This window comes from Lissotriton helveticus, chromosome 12, assembly GCF_964261635.1.
Source record: "Lissotriton helveticus chromosome 12, aLisHel1.1, whole genome shotgun sequence".
NCBI classification, from domain to species: domain Eukaryota; kingdom Metazoa; phylum Chordata; class Amphibia; order Caudata; family Salamandridae; genus Lissotriton; species Lissotriton helveticus.
In genome coordinates, this window is record NC_136073.1 from 382,824,932 (window position 1) to 382,841,087 (window position 16,156).

The following is a 16,156-nucleotide window of genomic DNA, read 5'->3' on the forward strand; positions in this document are numbered from 1 at the left end:
AATCTTCAGCTTATATATCACTACCGGGTTTTGTCTCATTGATATGTCCATTTTAAAAATTTCTGTGACTGTTACACCTCCTGAATCACGAGGGTCAGTGGTTCACTGGCTCTCACATATTCATCTTAACAAATCTTCTTACCACACACTCTTTTTCTATTCTACATTGTTGTAATTTTTATTTAGTGTGCACTTTTCCTGGTTTAATAGAAATTACTTGGATCTCATTGTTTTTCAGTCCCCTGATGGGTACCTTTGTTTTTCCTGTGAATTTACATAGGGATGTAATATACATCTGCACCCTGGTCTTTCTGCTTAGCCTATAATATATGACCATGTCTTATATTGCATTTGTTTTCCTAGGCATTCCTCAATTCCTTTGCTTGCACACAGATTGTCGCCCTGAAGAAGGTGTGACCATAAAGAGGGTCGGACACCGAAACGCGCGTCGGCGCTGGAGCCCCTGCGCTTCTTTTGTTTGCATCTGTCCCTTGGAGAATAAACTATAATATGGACTGTATCAGTGCTATATACTGATAATCAATTAAGGGCCAGATGTAGGAAGGCTATTACCGATCGGTAACGGACGAAATTAACAAATTTTGGCCATTACCAACCGGTAATAGGCTTTTCTGATGTAGGGGCCGAAATTAACGATTCTGTAATTTACCGAATCGGTAATTTAAGGAATCGGTAAATTACCGATTTCTTAAATACCGATTTGGTAAATTACCGAATTCCTAATGTAGGGAGAACTTAAATGAGTGCTTATCCCATGTTAGGATTCGTTATTTACCACCAACTACAAGTTGGTGGCAAATAACGAAAACACCCCAAAAAGCAATTATGTGCAAATTGCTTCAGTGCCATGTTGCAGACATACATGCCCTTAGGGCATGTGTGTATGCAACATGTGCACCCATACACAATTGAGGGGTGCAACAGGGTGTCAAAGTGACACCCTGCCACCCTTCAATGTTTTCCCCCTTTTACCGAATCGGTATTTATCGATTCGGTAATTGCCATTCATTCCTATGGGCCTCCAGGCCCATAGGAATGAATGGCAATTACCGAATCGGTAAATACTGATTCGGTAAATACCGATTCTTAACGATTTGGTAATTGTTACCAAATGATTTGCTACATAGCATTTACCGATTCGAAAATACCGAATCGGTAAAATTCTGTATTTTCGAATCGGTAAATGCTATTTACCTACATCTGGCCCTAAACCTGGACTCTCCACACTATCCAACATTGTTTGATGCCTCTATGTGATATTAACCTTGTTTTGTATTACAAGATCGTGTTTGGCAGTATTTAATATATTGTTTTTTGATGGAGTGTTTGAGATTGTCTGAGTCTGATTCTGCCTGTCCATCTGAAAGGTTGTGCGTGGGCAGCGTAGGATGTTTGCAATTGTTTGTGGATACCTTTTGTCCTTTATGCTTTTTCTACTATGGCGATAAAATAATATAAATAAATATGATATCCCTAATTATTTAGTCTTTTGTACTATTAATGTGATAGGTACCCTACTTAGGACCGTTTTTCATACATCTGTGACGTATTGCACTATATAAATAAGTACTTAGGCAGCGTGTTTTCTTTGATTGTCTCACAGGAACAACAACAGGTCATCAGCATAGAGGACTGAATAGTGTGAAACACCCTGTATATCTATTAGCCAGTGCTTTAACCACAATGGCAAATAACAATGGGAAGAGGGGACAGGCTGTTGAGCACCTCTCCCCACCAGATAGGCCTCTGAAATTTGCCTTCTAGTCCGGACTCAGGCAGTAGGTGCAAAACACAGGAATTTAGTCCATTAAACAAACCCAGGAGCCAGCCCTATTTTGGATAAGACCTTGCATAGAAAATCCCAGCAAAGACTGTCAATCAACGTGATCACCACTTTATTCTTATCATTTCTGCTTCCAGAATTGCGAGGAGCCTCCGGATATTATGGTTGTGTTGCGCCCAAGATGAATACAGATTGTTCCATGTGGTTTCAACTAGGGCATCAATGGAAGGAAGCGAGTCCCCGGAATCCTAATTATTTTGTTGTCTATGTTGAGCATGAACAATGGACTGTATGTCCAGAGGGAGGTGGGGGGCATCCTGGTTTTTACAGTGAGATCTCCGGGTCTTCACCTGTTGAAATGAGCTAGGATCCTACTTCTTAAACTGTTGCATAGTGGGCAACCAATCTCGGTGCCAGTTCTTCAGCATAGACAGCATAAAATACCACAAGCATCCTGTCCAACCCGGGGACCTTACCTCGTGCAATATATTAATAGCAGCCTGCACTTCCTGAATGGTGATTTTCCACCTGGCGTATCCGCTTCTTCACATGTGACTGTGGATAATGGCTCCAGGTCAAGGAAATCAGATATAAGGTGGGGGTAGCACAGGAGGAGGGGCAGACAGTGCCTTATAGTTGTACCTGAATCTACTGTTAATGCCCTCTTGTTTGTAGAGGTGCTCGCCTACTTCCCAATCCCCTTCTAGGATTTGGGAGCCTCAAGATGTGGGGATGGTGAACCAGGCCAGCAGGGTACCCTCCTTATAGTGAACTGAATGAGCGCAGGTCATATATTATCGGTAATCAAAGCAGCTTTACTTTTCAGTATGAACAGCTATTTACTCCCTAGCATCAAGGAGCTGCTTTTTCAGGCCTGGTCTCCCTGGCCTTGCAATCTCCGGGTCTCAAAGGACCCTATTGTGCATCTTGATGTATCTCATCAGTGTATTCCTCACTCCCACAGTCTCTGCTATGCAGCGCCCACTCCATCAGAGGAGAAGCAGTCGAGGCCTCATTATCTAGGAAGTTGTCCCACACAACTTCTCCAATGGTGTGCAAGAAAACAGGATCCTCTAAGGTCTCCACCCACAAGTGCCAGTCTGGTATCCTGGGGCACTGTCTATTCCAGCTCAATGAAAGCAAGACCGAATTGTGGTCTGACACTGTTCATCATAGACACTCCAAATTCCAGACATCACTGTGCACACTCGGGGTCACAAGAACTGTTAGATTTGAAATGTCCCTATTGTGATGCTCATGTTATGTTCCGTATTAAGTTAGCATTCATGGTGCCAATTTATTAGTAACCAACATTTTGTTTTGTAAACGCACCTAAGCTTTTGTCTTACATTGATTGTCTCAGCAGAAAACTGCCTCCTGTACCTTCAGCTTGTACTGCCCGAGGCCGAGTTTCGTTGCAATGATGAATGTACTCTCTATTGTTGCATACCTTCGCTGTTCGATAAAACCGTTCCCACATCTTATAATGGTAGACACAGGCCGAGCGGCCTTGCAGTCAAGATAGTGTGGAGAAGTGGAGAAGTGTGGCTCAATGGTTAGAGCAGCAGACCCTGATGCAGAGGTCTAGCCCGGGACCAGGGTTCAATTCCTCGCCTCGGTGGGTCTTGGGCTCAAAAATTTCACGGACCTGATAATTCTCGCCTCGGTGCCTATTCCAATCTTGGAGTCCCACTCTGCAACTCTGGGCAATAGCTTGCTTAATCTCCACAACGGCCCCCACAACGCTAAGGATGCCTGGCCTCCACCTTGGGGGTGCCCAGGAGTGGGCACATCACAGGGAAAGCCAGGATGGGTTCCACAGCGGTATTTGTACAAGCGCCTTGAGACCCTTGCGGGTGAGTAGTGCGCTATACAAGTATCAATTTACATTTGTTTAAATTTTTTACCCAGCCTCAGAACCGTGGCTCATAATTCTTTGCTTCCTTTGTTCACCATTGCCTGGACCAGAATTTTCCAGTCTGGGTGTGCTCTTGAGGAATTGGGAATGTATAATATCGGACTTCATGTTGGGGGGAGTCAGTCCCTCGACCATCATCTCAGGAGACTGATCAGACTGGGCTCCGCTGCAGCATAATACTTACAAATAATTTGGTTTGTATTCTCTACTGCCTGATTAGACTCTACATTGTTTCGAAGGCTGAGAGGTGGTTGTGAGTGACCCGGGTGGCCCTAATCGGGTCACTTCATTCAGAACGTATAGACACGTGTGGATCATTCATCACGAATGGTATGAATAATCCCTAGAGTCTCGGTGTGTAGGTCTCCATTAATCCACTAGCTAAGGAAACTTCAGTCAGGAGTAGAAGCAGAGGACTCATCCATTTCTGTGTCACTTTCTTCATCCTGTGCAATTAATGAAGGGGGAGGGCGAGTTCCCTGTCTTGAGCACCACCACTTTCTGCACCACTCTTTTGTGTTCTTTCCTGTAATCGATAGGGGGATCACTCCCACACCCCCTTTGCCTTTTTTAGGGGGACATCGGGTAGACCGATTGGTGCTCTTGGAATGGCCCCCTCTCCTTGTGGTATGCAGTTAAACCACTCCCAAAGCCATGGGAAGGAGATGAAGAACAGGGTCTCCCGGCCATGTGTGACTTGGAGCCTAGCTGGAAACAGCATGGAATAGGGGATCCCCAGCTCACAAAGTCACTTCTTTGCCTCTGTAAAGGAAGACCTCTGCTTTTTAACCTCATTGGTTCGGGAATATCTTGACTTTTTGGTTCTCAATGAATATGTCTCCTTTATTTCGGGCCTGAGCCAGGATATGGTCCTGATCTTAAAATGCAACAGTCTAGCCCCCACCAACCTCGGAGGTGCTCCCTACAGGGGTGGCCAGTGCTGCACTCAATGGGCCCATTGAAAGACCCTCCTGAGCCAATTCTTTGAGCCACGATTCCAGGAATGCAGTCTTGTTCACATCTGAATCTTCTGTGTGTTTTGGTAATCCTATGAAGAGGATATTGTTCCTTCGGACCCTATTCTCAACATCCTCAGCCCTTGTCTCAAGAGTATTAGCTCTACTCTCCATGTTTGACTGCTTTTCCCATATAGAGGATACTCCAGGGGTAATATCACCAAATGAGCACTCCATTGTCACAACCCTCTCAGCCAGTCGATGGCGATCGTCCCTTAACAGCCCCTGATCAGCCACCAAGGTGTCGATTTGCAATTCTAAGGCTTCCCATGAGGCAGTAATGGCCTGCAGGATGGTATACAGTTTGGCCACAGGTCAATTCTCCATCTCATCCCCATCACATGATGCCTCCCTCCACAGCAGCAGGCGGCAGCCCCGTGACAATCCAGTTTCACCAGCATCCTTTTTCTTGGTATTTCTGCCCATTGTGGTGAAAATGTTGTCCACTTCAATCAACAGGCAACAAAAGGAAACAGAAGAGCAGTAGTTCACAGTGCAGGACACAACAGCACCAAAGTGCTCATTCTTATAGCACAATTGTTGTTACAACTTGACTCCCAGGGCGTACTACAGCAGAGCCTGCATGGAGCAGTGCCTGCAAGTGGCCATGTTAATGATTCAGCATCAGGTACTTAAAGTGGTGTCTCAGTAACACAAGCTGATTGCAGGTGCTCTTGTAGGACCACAGGTTTCATATCCTAAATTTGAATCACAGATGACTTGCATGTCTGTGTGCAGAAGGACAGGGTGCTTGTGGTTGCACTTGCAGATTACAGGGGTGTATCCTGTTAGAAAAGCCTGCCATGGAAGAGCAGACTGATTGCTGGTGGGTGTTTTGGTAGCACAGGCTGCTTGCAGCCACCTCTGCTGGAGACCCGACTGATTACACATATCTTGCAGAAACAAAGGCTTTTTCTAAGAGCTCTAGCATAAGCATTGTTTCGTGCAGTTTTCACATACCTCTGCAGATCACAGGCTGTTTGTATAGGGTTGAATGCAGCTTGAAAGATAGGTGCTGCTGCAGAAGCAAAAGGCTCACGTAAATGCATTGGAAGGATGACCAGCTACTCTGGTATGGTATACAGTTGCAGCGGGAATGCCATGGGTCGGGATTGGATAGTTCCACACAGCATTGCCCACCACCACAAACACTCACTAAGGCCCTCACTCTCCATGCCAGGCTCCTCCGCTTAGAACTCCATCATTACCCAGACAAGATTAAAGTATTATACATTGGAGAGCCTATATAGTGGAGTGAGGGGGCATATTAATGACTCAATAGGATGTCCATGCGGGTCCTTGGACGTATTATGCCTATATGGGGGAGTGAGGTGCTATGTTAATGCTGCAACAGGCCATCCATGCATGCCCTTAATTGGGGGTATAGGTCCAGGCTGTCAGGTGCCCAATAGTTCCCAAATGTAGTTCAAACTGTTTCAGGGCACCACAAGGTCAGGGAAGGCGCTCCTGTCTCCATTAGTGCCCCTAAGGGTGAAGCAGGTAAAGCAATAGTTGTCATATAACTCCAGGCTGGCTGGGAAAGGATGGGCACCTGCCAATGCAAGGAAGTCTCCAAGAGCAACACCAGCCATCTTAATTTTGTCCAGCAAGGGTACGCACAGGCCCCCGCACAGCAATGGCTTGTTTAAAAAAGATGCCCAAACCTTCCTAGTGGGCAAAATCCTCGTCTAAACTCTGCCTGTTATCTCACCCAGAGATGAGATCTTGCCCCATCTGTGTGCTATGCATCCCCGGGAGGGCACAGGCGCTATCCTCCCGGCTCCTCTGGGCTTCCCACCATTCACTTTGAACCCTTGTTTCCCTGTGAACTGTAAATGTAACTGTTACTTTGTCCCCTTTTTTTCTCCCTTTTTTCCCAGCCCCCCACCTTTCCCTCTCCAAGTCCTTGTATACTGCTGCCGATTCCTGTAAAGTGCTCTGATACCCTAACAGGGCAATTAACTGCTGCCAGACTTGCCTAGCATTGCAGTCAATTGCTGCTGGACGTGCCGCGCCACAGGAATGTCACTGGTCTATACGGGACAGAGCCAGCTCTCTCACCTGCTTAGACCTCAAAATGACATTGGTATGGCCCAGGCAATATCTGAAGCCCAGGGCCAGGCGATGCCGCTTTCTTGGGCCACCTTCTTGGGTTGCCATCTCGGCATCTTGGGTCGCCATTTGGTCAGTCGCCATTTGACTGGAAGGTTGCTCATTCTTATGTTCGAGTTCCGCCCACTCATAATTCAGTGCTCCAGAGATTCTGGGTCACAGTGCCCATGGTGGCATGTGCTTTGTGGTCAGTTTTAGGGCAGGATGGCAGTGGATGGAAGAGTTCGGCGGGGAGTGACGCAGCACCTGTCTTACTCCATCAAAGCCTAGCCATGCCCCCCTTTACAAATACCACATACACACAAATAATGACCACGGCACAAAAAACTATTTGCGTGGGTGTTACAAATACAAGTTTGTTGGCCTTTAGCGCACCAGGTAATTAATGGGTGGAATAAAGTCCATATAGTCCATGGATCATTTTTGGCGGGTCAAATCTGACAACATTTCTTGTAAGAAAAGACCCGGTAAATAGTGGGACTTGCAAATATTTTGTCAGAAAGACATATTTTTTAGGGCTTAACCTGTAATGTGTGCTATTTTCATACTCTGTGAATGGGTTTTTAGCAGGTGTGACTGTTAATCGTTACACCACCCTCCAGGGCATGTCTAATCAAAGAGGCAGTGGATGCCGATTACAATGGGTTAATTTTATTAATAGTGGGACCAATCGCAATAGAGACAACCTCTACTGGATAATCGTTTGACCGGAACCAGGTGTAAACGAAACAAAATTCTCAGGTGCTGCAAGGACTCGCGCATGCATTCTGAAGTACCTTAAAAAAAAATTCAGACAGTGCACCCCTTACAGTTTCTACCCGAGCCCTCCCTCTTCCAGCATTTGTAGTTGATTGACAGCACACCCACAGTCAAACTGCACCACCTGGAAACACAACTGCATGCTTGCCATTTTCCATGCATCGCCTTTACATGATGAATCGTAGTGATATAGATGCGGGTTAAATTGGCTGCACCAGTCTGAAAATATTTCAAAGAGTATGTTTCTTCCTTTGAACTTCTCAGTGTTGTTTTGACTGTCAGCCAGGACAGCGTGCCAAGCAGAAATCAATATATCTGTCAACAGAATTAGGTTTAATCATAGGTCTGACTGTATTAATCCTTTCACCCCTTGAAGGTGAAATCCTCTTTGCAGGATCGCAGCATAATCTTTGGATAATACCATGAATTTTAAATATTCACTGTCTGAGATGGAATTGTAATGTGGGTGGTTGAGAACTTCCAGATTTCCCTGGTCTCAGCTTGACATCTTTCCCAAGGCACAGAAAATTGATTTAAAAGTTCAATGGTGAAAATATTATGCTCTATGATTTACAGCACAACAAACGCACGCCTGATAACACAGCTGTGTACCTACCTAATAAAGGCAACACACTTTATAGGCGTTTAAAAGTAAACAAGTTAATAGTAAAACAAGTTAATAGTATATTAAATTGCCTCAGATAACCAATCTGGTTACGTATGTTAAAGCTCAGACAAATGAGGAAAAAAAACTATATTCATGACCGACTTGTATGACACTCTAGTTTGTCGCATCCATCTTTTTTCGTGAAATTAGTCAAACAAGCATCAGCTTGCGCACATTTCGTAACTCACCTTTTGCTTCCTTTCTTCACTTCATGCACCACAGGGCGAAGGGTCAGCTCACTTCAGCCATTGGCTCTCCAGAGAGCAAGGGATGGCATGTCTCCGCATTACATGAGAATCCACAACTGGAAATAGAAATAGAAATGTAGTGGCCGATAATGTGTCCCTTTCTCCGGCCTCAACCTCTGGCCCATGAAGCTGCTGTAATCACTACTTCTTGGGGGGGTTGTTGCTGGCTGTGCGCCACTGTTGCAGGATCCAACCAGGATCTCTGTACTGGGGTGAATGTATGACATTGTTCTGCATTCTGTCCATCAATTGTTGTTTTTGCATTTGTCACCCCGAGTGGGCTGGGTATGCTCAGACGTGAGTCCCAGGCTCTCCACACCACTGGAGTCAAGCTATCCATGCTGATGAAGGCTGATATCCAGAAACCGGTCCTTGGATGCTTGATTCCGGTCCAGGAAAGACATGGCTTGGCAGTTTGGGCTGGACTGTTCCCATGAGGCACAGGGTCGAGGCTGATTTCCATATAGCCATGTCTGACCTGGGGTGGTGTGGAGTGCAAAAAAACAATGGATTTTGGCCCAGATCTCTGTACTGGGGTGAATGTATGACATTGGTCTGCATTCTGTCCATCAATTGTTGTTTTTGCGGGATCCAACCAGCACATTGCAGCCATTGCACATAAAGAGATACTTGCATGGCATTGATGATGCTTGTCGGCAGAGTAGAATCTGGCAAACAATCTAGGGCTGTATTACACATTGTCATTGTTTGCACCCGGCACACCTTTTAAAAGGTGAGCCGGATGCAAACAATGACAATGCGCCCCATTATGGAGAATGCGCTGCCTCCAGGGCAGCCGTGATTCATGTGAAAACACGGAGCCGCTGCTTTGTGTTTCCAAAGTGCAGGCAGCAACCCGCCTGCACTTTTAAAGGGGATTAGAGATTCCCTTGCAGGCGGGTGCAGTCAGTGACTGCACCCGCCTGCAAGGCGATATCTGGGGGATCCATTGGACCCTATTTCTATACTCTAGAGTGCTTCTCTCGGGGGGGGGGGGCACTCACAGTGCGCCACCTAGAAGGTGGTGCACTGTGAGTGCACCCCCTGAGAACTTATTTGACTCTGCGCCCACGTCTGTAATATGGTGCGGGCACAGAGGCAAAGGAATTCCTTCATTTGCATTGGTCCCTCCCCTATGCAAATGAGGGAACATCCCCTGATGGTAGCGCTGGTGCTTTAAGTGCGCCAGTGCCATTGGATTACTGAAGGGGAAGCACAAGCGACTGCACCCCCTTCTGTAATACCAATGTGCCCCGGGGGCAGGCAAAGTGGGAGCAAACACCTGTTGCCCCCCCCGGGGCACTTTTTGTAATATGACCCCTGGTGCCAAGATCACAGCAGCTTTAATACCGAAATACATACATTAGTAGGAGCATAGGCTCCAGTCTCTGCCTCCTTGGTGCATTTGCAGCTCCATAACCAGAAGAATATTTTCAAGGAGGCATAACCCCAAGTAATAACACAACAAAATAGAAGGGAGTATGGAGTACTTTCTCTCACTGATATTTGTAGGCAAATGATACAGTATGCAAGGTGATTTAGGGGCTTTTTCATTAAATGTGTTAATCTATTTGCAGGAATAGTTGACTTTTGGTCACAGCTAAATGGAATTTAAAAACAATTTTACAAGCGGTAGGATGGAAAAGTCCCAAAATACATTTCACCGAAAAGACATTGCAACAGTGGATAGTTAAATTACATTTGATCAAAAGCACCAGGCAAAACTGGACTGACTTTAAATAGACACAGACATTGGAACATAACTGTCAAAGATACAGATAGGCTGTGCTGAATGCGCTGCACAAATGGCGACCTTCCCCAGACAGCCACCAGCAGGATAGGTTGCCATAGTAGAGGTTAGAAGATTGAAGGAGCCTTTGTTGAGGCAATTTACTGAGCCTACTAGTTCCATCGCCAGTTACAGGAGCCATAGCTGGCCAGACAGCAGCCCTGCCCCATCGGCCCTGCCACTGAGTGGTGAATTAACAATATGCATCTAGGATCATGCTTGGTTCTGACCTTGCTCTTTGATTTTGCTTGTATGGTGTATCCTATTTGGCTGCTATGGAGAACTCAACTGTCTAGACATGCAGATATTTACCCTTTCATATGTAACAGATTGCTTGCCCAGATTCCTCAGCACACGCACACCACTTAGGTGGGTAATATTGCTTGGATCAGCACAACAGTGCCGCCCCACTGCTCTCAGAGCAATGGAAAAATTAAAAATAAAATGATAATAACAGAACGTTATTCTCTTTTTATTTTTAGTACGGGCTACAGGACCTGGTTAGGGTGGGGCAGGGCTGGGGTCACAGAGAGGAGACAATATGTATGCGCCATTAGTGCACATGACCGTTTGGCCAGTCGTCTTGGGCCAACCAAATAGCCATGCGCACTTAGCATTTCTCCACCTGGCTGTGTTGCAGAGCCAGGTGGAGAACAGTCTCAAGACTCCCAGGCACTGTCTGAGTGCCCAAACAGGCCACTCTGGCCAATCACGACGCTGCTGCCATGACAGCAGCGTCGTGATTGGCGTAAGGGAGCCTATATGCTGCCGGGAGCCAGGAAGAGAAGAGGATGGAGGAGAAGCTGTGGCCGTAATCGGAAAGTGATCTTTAAAAACTTTTTCATCTGCCATGCCCCACCACCCCCATTCTGTAGCAGCGACCACTGGATCAGGATTCACTTTTTTGAGTGATGAATGCAGAAAGAATTGGAGCCTTCCATGTGTACCAGGCATGGAGACTTTTTACTTGCAGGGGATAGTTTGTCATTACCAGAGGGGCATATCAAATTTAGTCTTTAATGATGCGAAACAATAAAGAGCCTAGCAACTTTAAGTGTGCAATAGAAAACCAAAGCACCTCCATAATAGAACCCACATTTCCAACCATGTATGCAGTAATATTCACTGACCAGAAATTCTTGACATGACTTACAAGCATTGAAAGAAAAACTATAAGTACTTTTCATAGAGTGTATACAGTAAAGCATAAGAGGGTGGGGATGGGATGGTGATGAACTGATAAGAGACTTATCAAAAAGCATTGTGGGGAAAGTACAATTGAGAGACTTTAAATAAGACTTCGGGCGGGGGATTGCAGATTCGTTTTTGAGTCATTTGATAGAGGCATTTTCCAAAACATAATTCCAAAATTGTCCATTTGAAAGCACATGGGGCTAGGAATATTGGCCAAAATATGATAATCTATCATTTCAACTTGAACTCTTCTATCTCCTTTATTCCACGTCTCTCTCTTTCTCTCTCTTCTCTCCACATCTCAGAGCTCTATCTTCCATGTCTCTCTTGCCCTTTCCCTTACTAACCTTTTCCTCTGCATGTGTTTTTCTTCCCCTTCCTCTTTTTTCTCTTCTCTCTTTCATGTTACATTTACTCTCCTTTCTCTCTCTCCCTTTCCTACTGCCATCATTCTGCTTTCCATTGCCCCTCTTTGTTACTCTATTTTAATATTTCTCTCTCGAGCTCTCTCTGTTTTTTCCCCAGAACTGCTTCTTCCTAGTCTTTTTCTGCCCTCTCTCTCACTAGCCAACCTTTACCTTGTGTATGCCTCTTCTATGAACATCCTCTACAATATCATCAGGATCCTGTTGATCTTCTTCTTAGGAGTGGCTAAAGAGAGCTTTTGCACCAAAGTTCAGGAAAACTATGTAAAGTTGAATGAAATCCAAGCATTTTAATGAGGTATTGCAGTTAGTAATCACAATTCTCCAACACAATCCTGGTTTAGCTACGCAGCGTGGGTGAGGTGTGACAATATAAATCTTTAAATCAACCTGTATCAGGCAGGAGAATCATTATTTCTAATCTTTTAGCTACAGGTTCTTACAACTCCAAAGATGCTACAGTTATGGACACATTTCCTGCGGCTGTAGCTGTCAGGGGATAAAATTGAACTATTTTGCGCCACTTCAATCACCAAAGGTGCTACATGAAGCTTCAGATGGCAGAGAAAGGCTTAATTAAGACACAGTTTTTATCCCAGAGGATGATAATATTGGTTGGCCAAGCCCTCTGGCCCTCAAATGCCCACCTGACTACGGCGCTTATTCGCATTGTGTCCTTTGTGTACTTTCCTGAAATGTGCACCTTCACTACTTCCGGCCACTTAGGCAGCCCGCATGAAAAGCTTAGAATTGCCCTGCTCGTATTGTAAGGAGCGCGCTGGGCGAGGGTAAGTATTTCACATATTTGTCTCCTGAAACGACTCTGACCCCTTACATTTAAACTAAGCCAGGTTGAGCTATGGATGAATAATTGCCAGAATATTGAGTTACAAAGTTAAAACACAGTAACATTATAAACAGGATTAAGCAGCTTGATGTGACAATCCTCCTTTCAAGCGATGAACCGGCAGCCGCCACGTGTTTCGTTTCACAGAAACCTTTTCAAGGCTGCAAATAATGCCATGAGTATTTTTTTTTACATTGTTCATATCCATAGAATCTCAAACTATCAAAGGAAACAGGAAATACGCAATTTAAATTGTCAAGGAAAAGACATGGAGATCAAAAGATCAACCATGTTGATATAACTTGAGAATATGTTTAAGACCAGAAGAAAGTGCAGATAGACCAGAAGTGACCCATAGTGGAAACTATATAAAACATGCAGTGCTTCTATCCCAAGACGAAATCATTTCATTTAATGAAGAGTTATTTAATAGAACTCATCAAAGATTATATGGGTCTTGTTAAAATAGATAGTTTCAACCATTGTTTGCATGGACAACCAAACAGTAAAATAAACATGTCCAAGTCTTGTGATGGGGATTCATTTGTCCCTATTGAATTTTCAAGAATAAAGAAAGAAGAAGTCTAAGAACATTCTAGCTTGATAGTCAAGGACATGAATTTTCCATATATGTTGGTAGATTAAAATATCATACTAATACCTAGGTATATTTTGTCTCTCTTTGTTATAGTAGAAGACCGCGTCACGTCTTAAATGGTGTACGTCCACTCATTATTTGTTCTGTGAGATTAGAACACAGATGGTGTCATACTATTTCTGAAGTATAATAACTCTATTTCCATTCTAAACCTTTGCAATCCAAAGTTGGTATACTTGAATATTATATTGTGTTCCGATTAATTATTCTTGAACAAATTATTGTCCTGGACATCTATACGTCAAGAAAAAAGACATATCAAGTCTCCTAGTGTAAGTTATATTCAAATTTCCAAGAGCTCAGTGCTTTCTTTACTCAATTATTTTCCATAAAGGCCCGGCTTGTTGTTAACTGTGAACAGGCTGATAACAGTCTATTTAGAAGGACCATTCTGTTGATTAAAACAACCTTAGATCAAAGAAAAAGACGTAAGTAAAAGAGAAGGAGGATTACAGTTTTTGTAGTTAGATAGTCTTGGACTGTGATATGCCCCTGGAGACCGTGAAAAAAAGAAAACGAAAAAAATATTAACAAACAATCGCAACAAACAATTGTCTGGCACACTATTCCCTTACTAGGTGTAATCTCACCAACTCTGTTCTAAATAAGTCTTCCATGGCATTCTTAAATAGTAAACTCTATCTATGTAAGCTGTCTTGCCTACTCAAGCCCATATGGCAACCAGCAATAGACATTGTGATCCACATTCCATCTAAGCGTACATTTTGCTGTGTTAGATGTGCTTGTAGTCATTAATAGAGCAAGGATCGTAAAGCCCCCATGCTACGGTATGGCACTTGCAATGTCGGTAACCTGTCATTCAAGATATAGATACGATTAAGCATCAAGGACCCCCTGAAGGAATGAGTGAACCAAACCTAGGACAGGGAAAAATGAATGATATACAACAACCTAGGCAATATGGTATTGTAAATAGTCAAACTTTTTAAAAAGATAACAAAGAGGTAGGACTACATAGGATCAGTATCTAATATTTAATAATATTCATATTAAAAGCAGACAAAGCTTTAAACAGATTAATTTAAATTAAAAAGTCGGACAAATGCATTACAATACATAAAGATTTGAAATAATGAATCAATTGTCAATACATAATAATTACAATTATACAAAATTACGAATATCAGAAAATAACAATTATTATTATCACAAAATTCACAGATAAAAAACAAAAGTGGCAAAAATTAATGCTTTTCTCGACGCGCGTTTCGGCGACCAGCGCCTTCTTCTGGAGGAGCCACAATATATTCTACAAATAAAGAAAATAGATTTATTATCTAAACCTATTAGAAAAAGGGAGAAAACATTTAATGAGACATTTAAAAAAAAAAAGATAACCTGAACCTATAACATCCTAATAACCTCTTATGTTTAACAAGTATACATCAATGCTATAAACCCGATAGCGGGTTTTCCATTTCCTTGTACATTTTAGAACTGGGGAGAAAACCCAGTTCAGAGAGAAGGCACGTAATTAAATAAATCGATAGCGGGACACGAAAAAATACTGACAAAGATAAAGTGAGACAAAATGTCTTTGAAAACAGTATTATTTTTTAAAAAAGGATAAACGATTTCAAAGCCAGTGTTCACTTTCTAATGTTGATCTCATTGTGTCATTGTGTGTGAATAGGTCACTCACTGAATAATCACTTGGATCGATATAATTATTATTATTATATAATTATTTGCATTCCTTGAGGTGCACTTTCATGTTATCCCCTTTTTTATAAGAATTTATTGGCAATATTGATTCTTTATATGTAGTTAGAGTGTTTATCCCTAATTTATTTATTCATTTGAAACGGAATTACCAGTATATTTATCAGTCTAACATTATTTCTTAGAACAGGTGAATATAATTACGATATCAAAAGGTCATACACCTTAGTTGCCCTGAAATAGGTTCGTGATACGAAGACCAGCATTATTAACGCTAAGAATTGACTAAATATACATATTTATTGCATATCTTTCAGAATGCACTGCACCTAAACCCTTTCGTGTGCAATCAACTGAAGGTATCGATCCAAGTGATTATTCAGTAAGTGACCTCTTTGTTATCTTTTTAAAAAGTTTGACTATTTACAATACCATATTGCCTGGGTTGTTGTACATCATTCATTCCAGATATAGAGCCATCTTGTATGCGTATTAAGCATAGAAGGTCATATTACCAATATTTAAACAGGTATATGAAGCGTAGCAATAAGAAGAGATGTCTCATCTGTTTCATATAGAAAATCATGAAGTAAACATCGAAATCGGCAATGCGCTCGAACACTAAAATAAAAGAGCTAGGGCCAGATGTAGGTAAATAGTATTTACCGATTCGAAAATACTGAATTTTACAGATTCGGTATTTTCGAATCGGTAAATGCTATGTAGCAAATTAATCTGTAAAAATTACCGAATCATTGAGATTCGGTATTTACCGAATCGGTAATTATCGATTCGGTAATTGCCATTCATTCCTATGGGCCTGGAGGCCCATAGGAATAAATGGAAATTACCGAATTGGTAAATACCGATTTGGTAAAATGGGGAATCCATTTAATGGTGGCAGGGTGTCACTTTGACACCCTGTTGCACCCCTCAATTGTGTATGGGTGCGCATGTTGCAGACATACATGCCCTAAGGGCATGTATGTCTGCAACATGGCGCTGAAGCAATTTGCATAAAATTGCTTTTTTTTTC